Here is a 22,416-nt window from a genome sequence, read left to right as displayed (position 1 = left end):
GTGCTAGCTTGCACCTTAGCAATTTTAAGCTTCAAGGTTCCATTGTAGCATTCTACTAAACCAGCCGACTGTGGGTGATTCGCCGCGTGGAACTTCTGTTTTATGCCAAGACCTGCACAAACTTTTTGCATGACTTGACCCACAAATTCGCTCCCATTGTCACTCCAGACAATGCGCGGCAAACCAAACCTAGGGAAGAATTCTTTCAAAAGTATTTTGGCAGTTGATAAAGTAGTATTGTCCTTCAGAGGGTAGGCTTCTACCCATCTAGAAAAAGCACATACTACCACCAGAACATATTTGAGGTTGTTGCATCGTTCCATGTGAATATAATCGATCTGCAACACCTCAAATGGATATGTTGGAGGAGCAAAATGACCTGCTGGAGTTGGGGTTCCCTTTCCCGGATTGTACATCAAGCAAACAATACAATGTTTTACTACATTATTTGCACACTTTGGGATCCCCTCATTTTGCCACACTGGAGCCAGAAGTTTACATATTCCTTTTGCACTTAGGTGAGCTGGACCATGTGCCATAGTAACTACAGGTAGTACATAAGCATCTGGTAACAGCCAACGTTGATGTTCTGATAATTCAACCCAACATCCCATCTCATCTAACATTCCTGTACTTTCCTTCCACTTTCTCAACTCATTCTCCGTAGCCTCTCCTTGAATTGATTTCACACTCTCTACTGTATCTTCACACATTCCCTTTTCTCTTACGCAGTTTGCGGGACCTGCAACATACATTCGACTTGTGTTGTCTCTGGCTGTCTTTTTCGCTACCTCATCTGCAAATGCATTTCCTCGACCAACATCGTCCACAATCTTTTTGTGTGCACTACACTTCACAATCGCTATCTGAGTAGGCATTGTAAGTGACTCAAGAAGTTCAGTCACTAATTGACCATGTTGTATCATGGTCGCTGTTGATCTCCAAAACGCTGCGTTAAGACTGACAATGCACAACCCTCTCTTTCGTGGACATAGAGCGTAAAGGACTTACTGTAATCAGGAGTACCCAATACAGGAGCAGAACACAAAGCAATACGCAAATCAGTAAAACTCTTCTGACACTCGTCAGTCCACGGAAGAGGCTGAGGCGTATCTTTTAAAGTTAGCGCCAACAGCGGTTTAGCCAATAAAGAGAAACTCGGAATCCACTGTCTACAATAAGAAGTAATGCCCAAAAAGGCACGTACCTCTCTTTGTGTGGATGGCACTGACATTTGTGCAATTGCCTGAATTCGTTCGGGGGTCAATCGTCGTCCCTCCTTTGACAAGAGATGACCCAAATAAGTCACCTCGCGACAGACATATTGTAATTTAGAAGGAGAAACCTTGTGATTCAGATCAAACAAATGACGCAACAGTGCAACGGTCACGTTTTTGCAAATCTCCTCTGAATCAGCGGCAACTAATAAGTCATCCATGTACTGAATGAGAGCGGCACCGGACGGTAAGGAAAAGGCATCAAGATGACATTTTAGAGCTTGACTGTAAACAGAGGGACTTTCACAATAACCTTGAGGTGCGCGTTTAAACCGGAAGCTTCGGCCTCCGAGGGAAAAACCAAAAATATCTCTACTCTCTTCGGCGATGGGAATACTAAAGAAAGCATTCTTTAAATCGATAACTGAAAACCAAGTCGCTGTAGAAGGTATCATCGTCAACAGAGCAGTGATATCTGGGACTACAGGAAACTGCGGTACGACAATCTTGTTTACCTCCCGAAGATCAATTACAAAACGATAAACAGGAGGCTGAGAAGGATCAGTGCGTTTAAGAACCGGAAGAATAGGACTGTTACATGTATTTCCTCTCGTTTCCTCAACCACACCCTTTTGAATCAAATCATGGACAATTTCCAGAAGTGCTTTCTCACCTTCAGTAGAGATTCTGTATTGCGGAATACGTGGCATTTCAGCATTGGGTTTAAGAGTAACAACATAAGGTGGGATCTCAAGACAACCAACGTCATTCGGACCCGTAGCCCAAAGCGTTTCGGGAAGAGAAAGCAATTCAGGTGGGAATTGATCTTTTGATAAGTACATTGGACTAGTCATTTTCTGTCCTAGAGTGAGGTATACACCAGAAGGTGAACAATATATCGTAGCATGCATTCTTTTTAATAGATCTAAACCCAACAGATTTTCACCACAACCATTCGTCAGAAGAAGCGGAGCTTCTAAATCATAAGGGCCTATTGAAACAGGTAAAGGGCAAGAAACTGGATTGCGAACAGGGGCGCCAGAAAATCCTACAGATACATTCGTTAAGCCAGACAAAGGTGCGCCAGGGAGTTTAGAATGAATGATAGAGCTTCTCATGGCACCAGAATCTAAAAGAAATGGCTCTGAAACACCCATTGTAGTGACATTAACATAAGGTCCATTCTGATCCACTGGAATTGACGTAACCCCCTTACTTTGTCCATGGCTGTCCTATTCAAAATGAAGACTTTCATTCCCTCCTTCAATATACTGATCCTCACTGTAATACTGTGTAGACCTAACATTTTGCTGGTCAAAGTAATTTCCGGAATTTGGAGGAACAAAAGAACGCTGCCCTTGGGTTAACACACCTCGACCTCTACCTCTATTTGCTGACTGAAGACCACCACGACCTCGTGAAGCAGATGTTGCTCCATTACGCTGCAACAATGCCGGACAATTGTTCTTAAAATGACCTTCCTCCCTACAATAAGCACATTGATTGGGACCTAGCAAAGGTCTTGGAATGAATGGTTCAGGCTTTTGATACAACCTCTGAAACTGCGGAGGCTGTTGAAACTGAGGCTGAACATAACGAGGAGGATAAGCCTGTTGCAAGAGAACTTTAGTTTTTAATTCTTTCGTCTTTTTCTCTTGTTTTTCCCTTTCTTCTTTGTCTCTATTTTCATAATATTGTGCAGTAGCCAATATCTGGGCGGAAGAAGAAACTGCCCATGAACTCTCGGAGTCTTTTAGCTTGTGTGATAGTTCAGGAAGCAAGTTATATACGAACTTATCCACAAATAATCGCTGTCCCCCTTCTGTAGCCATATCTTGACCACTGTGATCAATGAATGTCTCCTCAAATCGGGTAAAGAAATCGGAAACACTTTCATCTTTCTTTTGTTTACATGCTGCTAGCTTATCCCAATTAACTCTCAAAGCAGGCATCATTGTTTTCATTAATGTAATAATCCTACCAGGGAGTTCTGAGATCAAAGCGTCGGGTTTTGCACCACCTACTTGACCTCTATCTGCGGCAATAATAGCGTTCCAATCGCCGCCTAATTCTTGAGCGTGATCCTCTCTACGAATTTTAGCCCATATTGTCTGTGGAACTACATTTCCCATCAACATGTCAATATCTGCTAAATTCATAGTACATGCATCAACTGTTTGCGACAACTCTTTATAGTAACCAGCAGGATTTTTGCGTGAATCTGGTAGTGACTGTTTAAGTGCTAAAACTTCAGACCTTTTCCAGGGGACATGTATCCATATGCGCTGAAAATGCGCAGGAATAGCTGGATTAGCACCTGCTGCTGCAACTTCTTCCTTCCATATTGGAGAAACCTCTCTCATGGGATAGTTTTTCAGTGCTGTCCTAACTGAAGGATCAGAATCAGGAAAAGTCTGTGAGAACAATAGGGATCTGAAAGAAATAAGTGTTCTGACAGCGTTTTCAACCTTAGGACCCACAATAAGTCCTTTGTCAAAGTCAGCCTGAACATCTAACAGATCCTGTGGGACCGAACCCAAATTCATATCCTCCCATTCTTTAGCGAGAGTATCGCACATAACTTTAAAAACATATCTCTGCGTAGGTGCATTCCATTGCAGAAAGGTGGACATAATATCAGACGTACTATATTGGGGACCCTTCTTGATCCATCTACAAGCAAGTGAGTCCAATTTTTCTCGCTCTTCGGAGTCTGGGAATTGACTACGAGACTGTCTTCGAGAAAAAGCTGGAGACACATTTAAAGCTTCAAAGAAAGGTGATAAGAGACCAGAGACAGTATCTGCAAATCGCTTACGCGTAGATGGAGAATTTGACATAAGGATAGGGGACAAGGTATTAGGTGAATTAACTAAAGGAGCATTAGGAATTGCCAAAGGAGCAGAAGGCAAAGGAGTTAAAGGCAAAGCTGGCATAGGCAATACTTGAGGAGGCAAATGTGGAAAAGCTGGAGCAGGCGGAAGCACAACTGGCGGCTGAACAGGCTGTAACATCGGGGGTGCATTAGCACCTTGTACATAGGGCGGAGGCAATTTCAATAAGTGGGACATTAAGGAATCTTCCTCAAAATCTTTTCTTTTATCAAGGGAAGAGATAGGCAACGTCGGATAGCATTTATCTATTGCCATTCGATGCTGTCTGTCTGAAATTTCCATTGCATTATCTATTTCATCATCTTTGAATTGCTGAGCAGCCTGTATAATCGTCATTCCCTGTGTTTTCCTATCTCGTTTCGCTTGTTTAATTTCTCTCTGTTTGGCTTCCTTACGCCAAAGGCGAAAAGAGTCAAACATTGCCGGCCGGGCTTTTCTTTTAAATAACGTTGCTTCTAAATTATCTAGCACATCAGTTTCAAAACTACCATTTTCTGGCCATTTTAAAACACCATCTTTCTTTGTATATCGGGTCCATGTCTTATTAAAGGCAATAGGACCAACACCATGTTTAGAATAGAGCTCATATGTGGGAGTTCCAACCGAAGGAATCGGACAAGAGTCCTCAAGCTGGGAGTCCATATTACAACCAAAGCAACAAAGTTTTCCAAACTTAGTCAGACCAGACATCTCACGATTTTTACTGGCTGTTCACAAACATCAAGGGGGTAAAACTTTCAGTTTACACAGCACAAATGCACTTACCCCTCGGCTTTGGCCACTGCAATGGCCAAATCTAAGAACCTAAGGACAAAACAAAGACCAAAATTTGTGGGCGCGACCCACCAAATACTTAACTAAGGATGTCTTCTTACACCAACAGAGGCCCGTCTATCGTCTCGCTTTACCATACATCATCAAAGAAAGGGCCAAGGCAGGGCGGCAGTCAGGGCAGCAGTCGTCAGTAGCCGTCAGGAAGGAGTAACCGCGCTGAAAAAGACCTTCGGACCACTTCGACATACAGGGGTCGCTTGACGTGGCTCGCGATTCCTCCAGAATTTTCTTGCGGGGTTCCTCACGACCTTCAGGCAGAACCGGTACCGCTGAACGAGCCCCACGTTGGGCGCCAGTTGAAGAACCAGAACCTTATGGGCCTGGCGGCGCAGGGTACGCCTGAAATCTCCTTGGATTCACCTGCCTCAACTAACAGAGACACGGGACACTCTGTCAGGCGTAAAAGATCAGATTTATTAGCTGCAGCTAGTACAGTTGTCCAAGAAGTACACAAGGTATGTTCTCAGGAGACTGCCACTTTACTTTGTGGCGCACAATCTTATATACCGTATAAAAACATTTATTAACTACATACACTCCCAGAACACATAGAAAGGAGCCAGTAAGAATGATGTAAAGATAGAACAGAGTCAATAGAAATGTCGGAAAACAAGACAGAACAAAGTATCAAGTGACTTAAGGTTGCCTCCCCTCCAGCTGTGTTTGTCACCCCTCCCTTGAACTTAATTCATTAACCGATCCACAACGAAGTTTGCATGTGGTGCGATAAGTTTGTGTGCGTTTGGAGGACAGTTGTGAAATGAGAGAATACTAGCAAAGGACAGCGAAGGCCAGACGATAAGATAAGATCGGCGGAGAATAGTGTGAGCCTACAGATAGTTGAAACAAGGATTAGAAAACCAGACAGGGATTAGTGTACTCGGTCAGACCTTAATACCAGCCTTGTAAAGATAGAGGCAGAAAGCTGTTTTGAACACCATGTTGCAGAATAAGCAGAAAAGGCAGAATGGACTTCGTTCGCTGTGCTGCCTGAGTGAAGGCAACATAAAATGGCGGCGGGCCACAAAATGGCGGGTCGATACGATCGTATTAAAAAATCGAATTTCCTCAGCACCCTTCCTATGTCCCCCTCCCACTGTTGCTGATGGGTATCAAGAGAGGTGTCTATGAATTCATGTATGGTCTTACAGAGCCAGGTAACAAGGTGATGACCTGTGCCTATTGTGAGTATTGTACATATGACTGGGTGGCTCAGTATCTACTGAACCCCACAGTGTTTGAGCTGTGTCATGTAATTTCTGATAAGTTAGAAATTACGATGCGGGAAGAGCACTATTTGTGGCCAGTTGAGCGAAGGGGAGGAGACGGCCCTCAGTGTATAAATCTGAAGAATATTCTAATGTGAGTCCATCCAGGCCAGGGTCTGTTGAGGGTCAATTATTTGATTGCCTGGCGATGTGAAAGGGGCATCTTGCGCTTCCCTGGTGGCCACGGTCATATGTGGGACTGTGGTGGCAGATAGAAATTCCTGTATAATTATCTGAGGAGTTGCCATGGGGGCCTTATATACATTTGCATATTGCATAGAGAACTCCTGAAGTAGTGCCTCCTGCATGCGGATCTTCTCCCCTGAAAGGGATCGAATCTCTATGATCGGGATATAACCTCATTCTTCCTCATCACTTTGCTTTGGTACTCAGCAGCTCTGCTTTTGGTTGAGTACTGGAACTCTGACAGCTTGCTCCAAAATACTGGTGCAATTATACCATATATGCACTATCAGAGGAGGGGTAGTGTCAGTGCACAGTTAGCTGTCTGGTTTGAGTATTCTAAAAAAAAGTCTCTAATTAAACCTGCTGGCTTCACTATGGTAATAAGTGTATGTGGCACTGCACAGCTGTTGTATTTTTGCTTTCTAATTATCATCTGTAGTTTAAGCCCAATATGCTATTGCGTATATCTTCAGATAGCAAGGACTGGGGCAGGTAACAACAATTAAGGATGCTGTAAACACAGATCGGTTCTCTTCATTACTCTGAGTCCCATTTTCTACATTTTAAGCTCTTGCATTCTCAGCCCAGTTGGGGCCCATAACAAGAGCTCTAGACCCTGTGTTGGCTGCTTGGTAATCACTGCATGTGGTTCTGTTGAGTCTTGGTGGATGTACACTAAGCCAAAGAGCTAGGAGGTGGTAACTAAACATTGAAACAATATTTTATATTTCGAAAGAGGTAACTGTGTTATCAGGTTAATGGTTGATGACTTCCCTCAAATATTAAGGACTGAAATCAGGAAGGATTCTTTTACAGTAATAAATATTAATGAAAGGAATCAGAACTTTGGTAACAAAAGGTCATTCAAGCTAGCTCTAATTCCTTATCTAGGTCTGCTGTTTAGCACCTTTCACCATGATGGTGCTATGGAGTCTGTCTTGGAGTCTTCCCCTACATCCACCAGGTCATGGTAAGCCTGGAACAAGCTAAACGCGGAAGTCACTGTGAAATAGCCTGACCTTGCTTCAGAAGATGCAAGGTCAGGAATCACTGCCTTTATTTATTTATTTTAATTGTTTTTAAACATATATGAGCATACTAGGGGTACTTGAGCAACCAAAAACCATCCACAAATAATATGTATGAACATAATTGTATAGGCCACATTTGATGGCCAGTTCTTTTTTGCCAGACTTATCCCCCATATGTGATTTACAGCTTTGTCCAGCTATTATCTTGATAGCGTAACAGCACTAATCCAAGGGGGTCTGTTATTGGGAGGATCCATGATTTTAGCAAGCATTTCACCCCAAGTTATTAAACCCTCCCCCAACTCTTCGAGTGAGCTTCATATGTTGCTTGTGTGCTATTGCCCACTGACAACTTGGGTAAATGTTGGGGAGGATGCGGAAAGTGAGGAGACCTATTGTACATATGAGGAGGGGATTGGGTGCCTGAGTTTAGGTTCAATGTGAAAAGGAATGTGGAAACCTGTCATAGAAATATCAAGGATCCTAATACCCAATGACCCTTTTCCCGCAATGATGGGAGGATCGGGCAATAGCGACCATACTGCCATTAAGGTCTTTGCTGCCAAAAAAAAAACAGACCCTTTCAGCAGATAAGGTGCTATTGTATCTATGTGGCGGACGTAAAAAAAAAAAAAAGATATCTGGTGAAGATTAGAAATATGTTTTGGAATGTGCAGCACATAACATAGTCATTGCTTGGGAAATGTAATCATGGATGGGACCCTTTTTGCACCAGATGGCCAAGGATAACCAAGACTTTACATGGCTCCTGTGCTTGCGTGCGCTCCAATTGTTTGAATGATTGTGTTGCAATAGAGCAAATGGATGGTTGTATGTATTTACGGAGAAAAACAAACTTGAGGAAACCATTTATGACAAAACCTTTTGTCAAACCAGATTCTTTGATTTTGTCTCCATGAATTACATTCTCAGGATGACAAACGTAACAGGGTAGCAGATCTGATTGGTGAAAAAACATTTTTAGCTTGTTTAGTTATTTCCTGGCCCCCTTTTTGTCAAACTTTCATTATAGAATTTTTGGGCACACAACAAGATAACAACAATATTGCCAGCAAAGGGTACCATTAATAGACATCAAGATTGCAAGTGTTACAGACAGTTCCCCCTATGAGACGATATTCCTGAGTGAAATATTGCAGTTAGATGAAATATCGCTGTCGGTTATACATCAAGATTGAATATTAACTTGCCCAACATACACCCATCGCCCCCTAAAAGCCATAAACAAAACGTAAATGAGTGCAGTAGTTACTGTGGCACACGATGTGGCATGAGACAAGAGAGACAGGAGCACAGGCCATAATGGGGCAGGAAGCACAATACTCCAGGAAGAAGCAGTGATGGTCGCTGACGCTAAATTTGAAAGCCCATAGGTCAAAGGGGCCTGGCTGAAGCGCAGGCGTAAAAAACGTATTATAATGGATCGGGGTAAAACGTAGTCCACCCAGAGGCTTGATTCACCCTATCTCACACCTAAAGAGTCATTTTAGTTGGAGTATCAGGGGGTTAATCCACCTGTGGTTTCCACAGTACATCCCATATGTATCTGCCCACCACTGCTATCCATGTGGAGGTAATGTTTGTCAGATTCTTTTGAGGACCATTTGGAGAGCACCCTTAACTGTGCTGCTTAATAGTATAGATGAAAGTTGGGTAGGGTCAGTCCCCCCAAGTCTTTTGGTAGCCATAACAATTTGTACGGTATTTGAGTTCTGCGATTCTGCCAGACAAAGCAGGTTACCAAGGAGTGAAGAGCAGGTAAAAAGTTACCATCTATCTCAATGGGGAACCATTGAAAGAGATACAATAGTTTCGCTAAGACAGTCATTTTGATGGCATGGATGCAGCATAGCCACGAAATGTACAGGGGTACCCATCTCTTAAAGTCTACTTTTAGTTGTTGTAGGAGCAGGGGTAGTTTGGCTGGTGTAAGTGAGTTACACTAGGGGTGATTTTGCTACCCAAATAAGTGATGTCTTTGTTAGCCCATGGAAAAGGTGCAGAGCCCACTAGGGCTTACATTTCGCTGGTAGGCAGGGCGAGGTATAGCAGGGAGGATTTGTGTAGGTTGATGCAAAAACCTGCCTCCTTCTTGTAGAGCATCAGTTCTGTTTGCAGAGCCGTCAGTGATGTGTGGGGGCGATAAGAGTCAACAAAACATAATCCGCAAATAGGTAGATCTTCTGTTATATCAACCCAAATGTAAGTCCTTGAACGGAGGAAGTATCACTCCCTCCCTTTGGCTGCTAGGGGTTCAATGCTAAGAGCAAACAGGAGTGGGGAAAGAGGACAGCCCTGCCTCATCCCTCCCTCCTGTCTGAAAGGTCAGAGTCCACCCCATTGACCAGTATGTGTGATTGCGGCATGGTGTAATTAGCCTACACAATGGCCCTAAATTGTTCACAGAAGCCGCGCCGTCGGAGGGTGTAGAAGAGGAAGGACCAGACCATTCCTTCAAAAGCTTTTTTTAGAGTCGAGCGGTAGTAGCACTGCAGGAATATTTTTTTAGTAGCTTCTTCGACTAGATGGACCATCCCATAAATTGTCATGTGTTTGTCTGCCCTTGATAAAACCAGACTGGTCTGGGTGGATCAAGTCGGGCACTGATATCTAAGAGTACAATTTGGCATCTAGGTTGAGAAGCACAATAGGTCTATACGAGCCACAAGAATGTGAACCCTTGCAGTGTTTCTGGATAACCAATATTAATGCTTCTTTCATTGAAGGGGTGACGGCGCAAGCCACAGCCATGTAGTTGAACAGGGCTGTTAGATGGGGCACCAGATTGGATCTGAAGGTTTTATCAAATTGGGCTGTGAACCCGTCAGGTCCTGGTGATTTATGGAATGTCATGACATCAGTAATGGTCTGGACTTTCTCATCCCAAATAGTACCTCCTAGAACTTTGTTGTGGTCTGCTGTCACCTGGGAGAGCTGGGGCTCCAGTTGCCCTGCTTCATCTACTGGTTCAGAGTAGTCGAGGCGTTCATAAAACATTCAGAGTGCCTTAGCCTTGTCATCCTCTGAAACAGACAGTTGGCCCAGACTCCCGGTTAATGCTACAAATGTATTCTTTCTTGTGTTTGGCTCTTAGTTCTTGCGCTAAGTGAGACCCCGTCTTGGTACCCTGGTCATATGTTGTTTTTTAAGGCGTAGCAGCGTGAACTCTGCTCTATTGGTGTAGATTGCATTGAGTTTCCCCCTCAGGGCCGTAACCTTTCCTTACAGGGCTAAAGTCAGGCTCTCTTTATGGGCCTTTTCTGCTCCCATGTGTTTAGCCTCAAGTGTTCGCCTGTCTTGGGATCTCTGTTTGTTCAGGGTGGACAACAGAGGTATACACTTCCCCCTTATTACTGCATTGAAGGTGTTCAAGGTATTTGACAGATCAGTGTCTGGTTCAGCTGGAAGAATTCTCTAATTGTTTTGCAAATTTCATCCCGGAAGAGGCGATCCCTAATAAGAGGCTCTGGGAAAAACCAATGGCGATATTTGGGGGTCGGTGCTACTGGAGCATGACCAGAAAGTCTGATGGGGTGAAAACAGTCCTTTACTATAGTTTGTGTCAGAGATTGACTTATGAAAACATAATCAAACCATGAGTATCTGCGGTGGGAGTGTGAAAAGAATGTGTAGTCCTAGGTCGTTGGAATGGATGGTTCTCCAGGCGTCCACCAGCCGCATGGATTGAATTGCTTGTTTCAAGGCCTTGGGAAAGCTCCAAGTGGGAGTGGGTGCAATTTATTTCTGAGTCCCAAGTAAGTCTGAAATCTCTCATCAGGATGGTCTCTGTCTCCGCCAAGCCCTCCCAGTAAAGACAGGAGCAAGTGTACAAACTGGCCTGGTTAGTATTGGGGACATATATAGAAGCAAAAGTACACATCCGGCCAGCAATGTGCCCCTTCAAAAGCACTATTCTAACTTCTTTGTCAGTTTTGCTTCCCTCAGGTTGAAATTTTAAAGAGGAGCGGTAAAGAAAGAGCAACCCTGTTGTCCTTGGTAGAGGCAGAAGATTTGTACATCTGTGACACAATGTATGGTCCTCACTACCCTTAAGGTGGGTCTCTTGCAATACTACCACGTCATGTCTCTGGTCAAGAAGGTATTTTCAGAGCTTACGATGTGTGGCCAGGGAGTTGAGCCCTTTAATCTTCCATGTGAGGGTGGTTACTACCATGATATGGCAATATAAACCATCTTACATTGTAGCTACACATCCAGCATCGCACCCAGCCTTCCCCTACCCGCACTCTGAGCCAGCGAGGAATGTGTACCAAACCCCTGGGTCACTCCCATCCCCCAGTTGTGCAATTAAGTTCTCCCACTCGTACCATGATCAAAAACAACACAACATTAACATCCGGGGCTCTGAGTCTCTAACAGAATAGAAAGATATCAGCACATTGCATGGTTTCAGGCATGTAGGTCAGAAGGTCATTCTAGTAGAAGCACATCAAGCACAAGGCAAACTGATATCCAATAGACAAGTAGCCCAAGAGAAGAAAGTTTACCATCTCGCAGCCTAGAGTCACTTTTAGACAACAGCGTAGAATGCATGGGAAACATGGAGCAAGACCCTAGGAGGAGGCCAAGCATGCTGCTGAAACATACCCCATTCAATTATCAAACGATTGGCTAAGCCGAGTTTGTCGTCACAGTACACAGTACATTATATACAGTTCTTGTAGAGAAGAATCTGCCACCATATTAACGCTTTCTCTGATTTCTCAGACACTGCTGTGCAAACCATTGTCCCCTCTCCGCTCTGGTTGCAGAGCTCCCATCTGCTCCTTCTGAGTCTCTCTCCAGTCTCAGACTCTCAGGGGCTGACACCCCCAAGAAGGCCCCTGCATCAGCCAGATCTGTGAAATAATGAGTCTTGTTTTGGAAGTCCAAAGAAAGGCCAGACAGGTAGGTCCATCTGTGCTGCATGCTTTTTTGAGGAAGTTTGTCTGTGACAGGTCATAACTGCAGATCACAGTCCAGTGTATGGGGGGGCAATGTCTTGACAAAGGGAGCACGTGGAGCCCTGAAATGAGACTTCTGTTTTCCATGCAGCCTGCAATATTGAGTCCTTTACCTTAAAAGAATGGAGTTTTGCGAAGACATCACAAGGACGTCTCCCCCCTCCAGGAGCCTGTAGACCAACTCAATGGACTCTGTTAAGTTTAACCTTCATGCGATCATCCCCCAACAGTTTGGAGAACAGGCCAATCACAAAGGTCTGGTCTCTAGGTCTGGGCCTTCTGCATCCTCTTCTAAATTACGAATTTCAGTTGTCTCCTCACAATCTGTTTTTGAGATCTTTGCACTTCAGGTCTGCAACTGTGTCCGGCGGAGGTGAGCCAAGCCTTCCATGTGGCCCACTCATTGTTCTAGACCATAAACTATAGTATCAAAGTCCAATGTCCGGGTGCCCACTGAGTCCACATCTTGCTGTTGGGAGGTGAGCCTATTATGGATATTGATGTTGGGGTTGTTGAGGGAGGAGGTGTGATCACTCTTCAGTTCTTCTTGCAGCTATTTTTTAAAGTCCTGTAGAGAGTATAGGAGTTCTTCCTTGGTGAGAGCCTTCATGTCACCTTGGCTGGCAGCAAGACGTGTCCCTGGCCTCTGCTGGTGTAAAATAGCCTGATACTCTACTGGACTGTGCCTTGTTCGGAGGCATGAAGGCAATAGATGGGCTCAAAGGAGAAGGCTATGAAGTGATGGTGATAGCATGATTTTTAATGAAAGTATTCCATCTTTGCGTCTCCCTCTTACAGCATCTTTCTATGGGTGAAGCAAGACCTTTGTCGAAAGGACCGCACAGCTCAAGATACAGCCTTATGACGTGCAGGGTTGCCTTATCTCAGAGGCTGCAGTGACAAGGTTAATAATGTATCAGGGCTTGGGTGCCATGATTTGTAACAGGTTGCAAAGCTTCTAAGAGTTCAAGAAGGCAGGCCCTCTATGGTTAACATCCTTCTTGCCCCTGGGAACGTACCAAAGTGGGGATCCAGAATGCAATAACGTGCAATATGAGAGATGGCCACCCAGGTCCCCAGCATAGTGGAGCTTGCCAGAAAATAAGGTGCCCATTCGTATCAGTGCAGAGTGCTAGTAGAATTAAGAAGAGTTTGCTCCCAGGCTTTCCCCCGTCAGTATTCCCCATGTCAGCAAGTTGGCAGTGAAAGCAGCCAGCGGCAGACGCAGTACCACCTCACACATGTCTCTCTGATCTCAGTGCTCAGTCACAGGAAGCATGAACAGCGCTCTGCAAGCAGGTCTGCCATGTTATAGTCAGACATCAGGGCTTGTATTAATTTGCCACTGTGTGGTTTGGCCCCTTTTGCAGCACTATATAGACCTTTTTTGCAGTCTCTGTATGGGCAGAAGGGTACTGGCATGCAGTGATATAAGTTACACCTTCAGGTTCTCTGGTAAGGCTGCATGCCTTTCGCTGGGCGCCATAGGCTCACCTGCACCACAACACCCTACCGCATAGAGGTAAGGGTGCACCTGAGGGTGTCTTTATTGCAGTCATATCCTCATTGTCTCGACAATCACTCGGCTCCCTGTGGTGAAGGAGTTTGGATGCTGCGGTCCCACTTGCTAGGTTAGCTGTCTTCCCTCATGGGCCCCGCGTCAGCTGCCGGGCGCCTCTAGCTCGATGCCATTGTGTCGCTCTCCAACTTGACCTCCCACCCCCTGCTCCCTGTCAGTGCTGCATCATAAAAAGGGGCACGATTTACCAACTTAGGGCGCCAGTCGCTTTGAGTTAGTAAGTGAATGCTGCGGAGCCTGATGTGGATCATATCCACGCAGTCATAATGGTTGGCCACGCCCCCCCAGATCCCCTTTTTTGCATTCTTCTTTGGGGGAGGAATTTCATCCCTCTCTACAAAAATTCACAGCCCCTTTTTTTTTCTTCATTATGCCAACCCCATTCACATTTTAGGTCGAATCCTACCAGAAAGGGAAGCTGTCTGGTTTGTTAATGACGTCTTGTAGGAATTCTGAAAGCTTCCCTGGGAATGCATTCCTTCCATTGCTGTGCATTGGCTTTGTGGTTTGTAACTCACATTTGCTTGCTTTCTATTTGCTGGCTTTATTTCTTTCAGGCTGCCCAGCTTGAGTTTGTCCGTCTAGTGGTGCATTGCTTGTTTACTGTATCCATCTGAATGCTCGATTTTCTGTAAACAGGCCTTTAAAACTTGTCCTTATCTTGTCACATTTGCTGTGAATTCAAAGACAGAGGTCAAATGTCAGGCCCTGTCTTCCAAGGAGCTTGGTGTTTGCTTTTCTTTCTCAGACTTCAAAGTGAGAGAATTTATGTGTCAATCTTGCTGTGAAATGAAAGTCTTTTTCTAGCATACAATACAAATTAACTATGCTGATATTTCAGAATATATCAGAATTAAGAAAGTACAAATTAAGTTTATTTTTTTTATAATTCTGAAGTGTGGTGGAAACAAAAAATAGGATGTAAACACATCAATAGACTGTGTGATGACATTTACACACATTATCATTTGTGTGCAGTAAAACTGTATGTCTGTGAAAATGTAATGGTAATTTTAATTGAAAGTGTGTTGTCTGTGAATAATGCCAATCCACTGTACCCACTCCACATCACTCTATGCCCCTCTACTTTATGCCACGACACTCCATTCCACAATACTCCACTCCACTGTATAGCATGCCACTCCATTCTACTGCACTTCATGTCACTCCACTTCATGACACAACACTCCACGCTACAAGCTGCTACTCTATGCCACGCCCCTTCACTATAAGACACTCTATGACATGCCATGCCACTCTGCTCTACACCACTCCACTCTACGCCACTCTTCTCTACGTCCCTCCACTCTGCACCCCTCCCCTCTACCCCAATCTATGCCATTCAGTTGCAAACTATCCCAATCTACCTAACTCCAATTTACCTCACTCCAATCAATTTCACTCCAGTCTAATCTACCCCAATCCGGTCCATTCCAATCTACCCCACTTCACTACAATCTACCCCACTCCAGACTACCTTACTCCACTCTATCCCAGCCTACTCTACTCCACTCTACTCACTCCACTCTACCCCCACTCCACCCCAATCTACCCCAATCTACCTCACTGCAATCCACCCAATCTAGTCCACTTCAATCCATTCTACACCACTCAACTCCACTCTACCCATTTCGACTCCAATCAATCCCACTCCAATTTACACAACTCCAATCTACCACACTCCACCCCAGTCTCATGTCCACTCCACCCAATCTACCCCTATCCACCGCACACCAATCGACCCCACCCACTCCAACCCAATATACCCAAGTCAAATCTATCCCAATCTACTCCACTCCAATCTACCCCAATCTACCATACTCACCTTACCCCAATCTACACCACTCTACTCCACTCTACCCTGCTCCACTCCAATCTATCCTATTCCACTCCAAAATATACCCCACCCTGCCCCACTCCAAGCTACTTCACCCCACTGAAATCTATCCCAATCTACCCCTTCCACTCCAGTCTACCCCACTCTACTCTAATGCACTCCGATCAAACCCAATCTACCTCACTGTACGCCATCCCAATTTACCCCACACCACTCCAGTCTACCTCACTTTACTCCAGTCCACTCCAATCTACCTCACTTAACTCCAATCTACCCCACTCCTATCTACCTCACTCCACTCCAATTTACCCCTCTCCAATCCAATCTAACCCACTCCTTTCTACCCCAATCCAACTGACCACAATCTACCCTACTCCAGTCTACAACAACCTACACAACTCCAATCTCCACTCTATCTCCATGCACTCCAACCCAGTCTACTCCACTCTAATTCACCACAGTCTACCTCTTCCACTCCATCACAGTCTACCCACTCCACTCCAATCCACCAATCTACCCCACTCCAATCTACCCCACTTTGCTCGACCCTGGTATACCCCACTCCACTTCAATCTACCACACTGCACTCCAGTCTACCCCAATCTACTCTACTTCACTCCAATCTATCCCACTCCACTCAATTTAACTCACACCACCCTAATTTACCCTAATTCACTCCAATCCACCCCACTTTACCCCACTCCAATCTACCCCACCTCAATCTACCCTACTCCATCCCAGCCCACTCCAGTCTACCCTACTTCACCATATCTCACTACAATCTACCCACTTCACTCCAGTCTACTTCACCCCAACCCACCCCACACCAACCCACCCTACTCCACTCTCCATCCTATCCCATTCCACTTTACCCCACTCCATTTTAATCCAATGTACCCCACTGTAATCCATTACAATCTATCCCACTCAATCTATTCCAGTTTACCATATTCAGCTCTACACCAATCTACCCCACTGCAATCCCCAATCTACCCTCTCTACTTTACTCCTATCAATCCCACTGCACTTCAGCCTACCCCAATCTACCCCACTCCATTCCAGTCTACCCCACTTCAATCTACCACACTTCTATCTACCAGAAGACCTTAGTCCAATCCACCCCAATCCACCCCAATCTACCTGATTCCTCTTCAGTCTTATCCACTCCACCCCAAGTCTGCCCAATCCATCCCAATCCACCCAGTCCACCCAAACCTACTCTACCCTACCCACTCTCGCCTACTCCGCTCCAATTTAGCTCCATCAGCCGCACTTCATTCCATCCCAATATACACCACTCTACTCTACCCCAATCTACCCCACTCTACTCTACTTCACAGCAATGTACCTAGCTCCACTCCAATCTACTCCATTTCACTTAAATCTACCCCACTCCACTTAGCTCTACAGTAGTTCACTCCAGTCTACCCAAATCTGCCCCAATACAATCCACTCCAATCTACCCTACTCTACTCCAAATTACCCCACTGCACCCCAGTCTACCCATTCCACCCCAGTCTACCCCAATCCACACCAATTCACACCACTCAAATCAATCCTTCTCTACCCTACTTCAATCCGCCCCACTCCAATCAATCCCACTCCACTCTGATCTACCCCATTTCACTCAAATCTACCACAATCCACTCCACTCCTATCTACCCCACTCCATTCAAATCTACCCTACTCCAATCTACCCCTCCACTCCAGTCTAACCCACTCCGTCCCAATCTACCATAAACCACCCACTCCAATCTACCCCACCCACTCCACTTCATCCCATTCTACCCAATTCCAAATTTTACAGCACTCCATTCTACCCTTATTAACTCCACTATTGTCTACCCCAATCTACCACACTCCACTCTACCCTAACCTACACAACTCCAGTATACTCTTATCTACCCCATTACATTCTACCCAATCTACCCCAATCCACTCCAATATATTCCACTCTACTTCAGTCTACCCAATCCACACTACCCTAAACCACCCCACTCCAATCCACTCCAATGTACCCCACTCCAGTCTATTCCACGCCACCCCAGTCTAATCCAATCCACAACAATCTACTCCAATTCAAACCACTTGAATTTACCCCACCATGCCCTACTCCAGTCTACCCCATTCCACACCGGGCAATACTTCACTAGCTTCATAATGTTTTTTTATATTAAATGTTGATGTCTTCCCGCTACTGCTTCTCAATTTGCTGTCCACTCTTTGATTCCCACCAGGTTCCTTACTCACTGTTCATTTTTATTTTAACAGTGACACAGTCCCTTCTTGCATAGAAATAAAAACAATTTCCAAAACATTCCATACATCAATGCAATTATACTTTCCAAGCCATTAAAGTTGCATGCATGCATAAAAGTAGCATGGCATATGGCAAACCATCTGTTTTCAGGCCATCTGAGATCAAATAGGTTTCCATGGGCTGCACATATTCAAAGTATGGTATGCCTATCCTATATTAGCCTTCTACTGAACTGCAATCTATCTCCAAGACAACCTACAAATGTGATTGCTTTAGGTCAGTAAGAACATATGCTTGTCAGAAAGAACACTCAGTACCTGGAAGGGAACAACTCCTTTCTTAACCAGACTCACTTCACAAACCTGGACTTTTGTAATAGTTGCACTCTCCAATCCAATAGTTCCTTCACAGTTCCTGAAAGTACTCAAATTCCAGCTTATTCAAAATCCTAACAAAAACTAAAGGCTGCAGCTTGTTTCCATCTGTTTTCCACCTGTCCCATACTCGTCCTTCTTTAATTTGTTCTCCTTTGCCCGACAATTTAAGGCTTACATCAACAGTAACATGAGGTCATCAACACTTCATTACCCCCACACTCCTCCACAGCCTGCTCTACCTCAATATGTCCTCTCCAGCACTAGACCATGATAAACACATGAGTCTTGACCAATGTGATCTACTGTGACTGCCGCCTCCTAAGTTTTAGCCTCATTCCTACCCATGGAGAAAGCCCTCATCTCTGATCATGTTTCATACCAAGAGCCACCTCCGCCTTCCCCTGCACACACCAGTGGGAATGGTACACTCTGCACCTCAATACCTCTTGTGTGTTCCTAAGTCTTGTGTTCTTGGTCACACATTTTCACATCTTTACCTTGTGTGGTGTATCTGTGAGAACAAACCTAGGTACTCTCTACTGGTAACCTACAACCAGACATAGCCAATAACTGTTGTGCAACTGGTCACTGTAAAGTAACACATTACAAATGACAGACCTGAGCTTGGTCATCTCGCACCAAAAGACATTTATGTAACGTTAGCAGCCTGCTTTCAGTAAACTGAAGCATCCACTGGTGACAGAGCATACACCTGAACCTGGTCACCCCATACCCACAGTTACGTAAAACCCTGTGGGTAAATTTTGCCTTTCAGCCATGAAAGGAGGATAAAATGAGTACCCTTGAATTTGGTGACACTGCCACATAAGTTTCACAATTGTATGGCATGTGCTATTTTGAATCATAGAACTATTTCAAGGCCGAACGGGCCATACCAGACATCAGGTGTTTCCCGGGAGGCTGGAAGAGTGGGGGTGAGGGTGCTTTTGTTACTTGGGAGAGGCAGTGGATTTGTAGCAGTGCAGCAATTTAAAAAGTACTGTAGAGTTCCTTGTATATCCAACAGTTTTCATGCAACAATAAACGTGTCAAGATACTCCATTGATTATTGCACCTGCTGAAGAGATCGGAGTTTTGTCTAATGGCCGTTTAGACTCATCTAAGGTAGCGCAGATGGTTAAAATACCTGCTGCAAAGAACGTGTACTATGCAGATCACAGAACAGTATTTTATGTGCATAGCTCTGTGGGATACTGCTTTTGTCATAGAAATCCTTTTGTTACTGTGCAGTTCATAAGTGACAATCATAATCTAGCACAGTGGGCTATGAACTGCCATCAAAGAGCTGTGTGCAAACTTCATGATACAAGTTAAAAAGTTATGTTGTTCCCCAGTCTTTGATTATCCTAATTTTGCTAAAATGGGTTTGTTTGAGTAGAAATAAGTTTTTATTAGTAAAGCCATCCCTAACCACTGTGTTACGTTCTGAATACTGAGTTTACGCTTCCCCAGACCAAGCGCTCTTAAAAAATGCCTAACAGTATTGATGCCGTGAATCCTACATCTTGTAGACCCCTTTTGTCTTATATAACATTTTTTATATACCAGTTTACACACTATTCATTGTCTCTGTATGTGTGTGAGATGTAAAGTGCTCCAACACCCTACGTTGCTAAGAGAGGTGCTATAAAACAAATGAAATATATGTGAGAAATGGGGTATGGAGAGATGCGAAGCACTGTTAAAGGGTGATGGTGAGGGAATCATTGAAGGACCTTAATAAAGATTGCTGTATCCTGGTTCTCTGTAAGGTCATCATTCACTAAGCTTTAAAAGCGAATACAATTGAATATATAATGAACAATTTGTTGTAGAATGCACCATTTTTGCAATTGTTCCTAATTTTCTTGGGGGGAGACAACCTCAAGCCCCATTGTAGTGGTCATGCTCGCTCACTATGGCCCTGTGGGGGCTAGTCTGACAAAATTTGCCTGGGCTGCTTTGGTTTCCCAGTTCAGCCCTGAACCATTTTCTTAAAATCCTTATTTGGCTCTTCTAGTTCCTGGTAGAAGAATGTTGGCTCCTGTTTTCCCAACGTACATGGTTCATACAAAGCTTCCCTCTGGCGCAGTACTTTTCAAGACCTCTGTTAAGGCAGGTTGTCAGGGAAACAGCCTACCAATAGAGGAGCTCAGGGACTGGATCTCAAAGTGATACAGAGGCAGATTGCAGGACATTTCAAATGTCTGCTGTAACTAAAAAAGAAAGACATCTAATGTTCTGTGTGAGCCAACAGGCACTGCCCCACCTCTACTCAAAATCAGGGACAGGATAAAATGCACTGGCAAGACAGTTGTGGTAGCCTCATAGAGACCTCTTAATATCTGCAATACAGCCCTTCAACAAAACTTATGCCAAGCCTTCCACCTTGAATTCTCAAGGGTGCAATCAGTCGCATTTCATGGAGGGTCGCATTTCCACACAGAAAGGCCATCTTTGTTTCCCCAACACAAAACATAGTTTCTCCTGAACTAGTTGCTTTTTGGGAGGTCCCACTTGTGGCCCAAAATATTCAGCAACCGAGGGGAAGGATAACAAATTTTTAATCCTGCACTGCCCCAAATAAATCTGTTTTGTACTAATCACCGGGGAGCAGTGACCCTACCTTCCACCCAGTGCCTACCTTTCTTCTTCGGCAATAGCCAGCTAAACGTAGGAATAAATATGCCAAAAGATAACTTTTGTATAGCATAGAACTAGTCGCTCAGATGCCCTAGATCTACTACGGAGTTGCCTAGTGTATGATCCTTTACAGAGTATGATAGATAAGTGTCGATCACTTGGTGCCCCAAGCAGGGACCATGTGGGAAGCGGTTTCCTGGTTACCGGTTGTGGAATTTGCAACTTTGTATTCAGCAGGAGGTAATGCTCTTGCTTATTTCTTATGTAAGCTACATCGTACCTTCAAATAGTACAGTGTCCTTTTTTTCAAACCTGCTATTGTTGAGCGGTAGGGAACCTGGGGCCAGATGTAGCAAAAATAAAAATTGCGACTCGCAATTTGCGAGTTGATGCGACTTGCAAAATGCGAGTCGCAATATGTAATGCCAGAAAAAAAAAGATCCAATTTTGCGACTCGCAGCCGGACTCGCAACGCAGTGTGCGAGTCCGCAGATTGCGAGGTCGCTTTTTGCGAGTGTGCAAAAAACGAACTCGCAATTAGCGAGTAGGTGTCGCAAATTGCGATTTCCTTGAAAATTGCTTGCAGGTGCAGCAGAAAACTCCAGAAACCACACCAGAACACTCTGGAAACACTTCCTGGCACATGATGATGACATCACAGCCAGGAAGTTTATTTTTTCCACTTAACAAATGGAGTTTTTGGTCAATAGGTGAGTATGGTGGGAGTTGACACGTACCGTCCAAAATATTGTGTAGCAATGTGGTCCCGTCTCAGTCTGCCTTGATTAGCTATACTCCTATCCCCATGATGGCGATGTGGTTGTTCTTGCTCTTCATCATCCGGATCTGGGTCTGCAGGGGTGAGAGGTAGCCCACGTCGGGTGGCTATGTTGTGGAGGATGGCGCATGCGACCACAATTTTGAATGCGGTAATGGGGGTGTATTGGAGGGCACCTCCACTGCGGTGGAGGCATCTGAATCTTGCCTTCAGGAGTCTGAAGGTGTGCTCTATCAGGTTCCTGGTCCTCTTATGCGCACTGTTGTATTGCCTCTCTGATTCAGTGCTGGGTGTTAAAAACGGAGTCATGATCCAAGGCCTGAGAGCATAGGCACTGTCACCTGTTGGGCACAAAAGTACACTGTTAGGAAGTCCAGATAGTCGTGCACAGTGACCTGTGTGTATGTCTGCAAGTGTCTGTAGCTCTACCTAGGAGGTAACCGTCTCCGAATTCCCCACGTTCCAGGCGTTGATGTATCCCACTATGCCTAAAAATGTATGAGTCATGGGTACTGCCTGGAAACTTA

This window comes from Pleurodeles waltl, chromosome 5 (genome assembly GCF_031143425.1).
Source record: "Pleurodeles waltl isolate 20211129_DDA chromosome 5, aPleWal1.hap1.20221129, whole genome shotgun sequence".
Lineage (NCBI taxonomy): Eukaryota > Metazoa > Chordata > Amphibia > Caudata > Salamandridae > Pleurodeles > Pleurodeles waltl.
The sequence above is the reverse complement of the archived record's forward strand: the minus strand, read 5'-3'. Positions refer to the sequence as shown.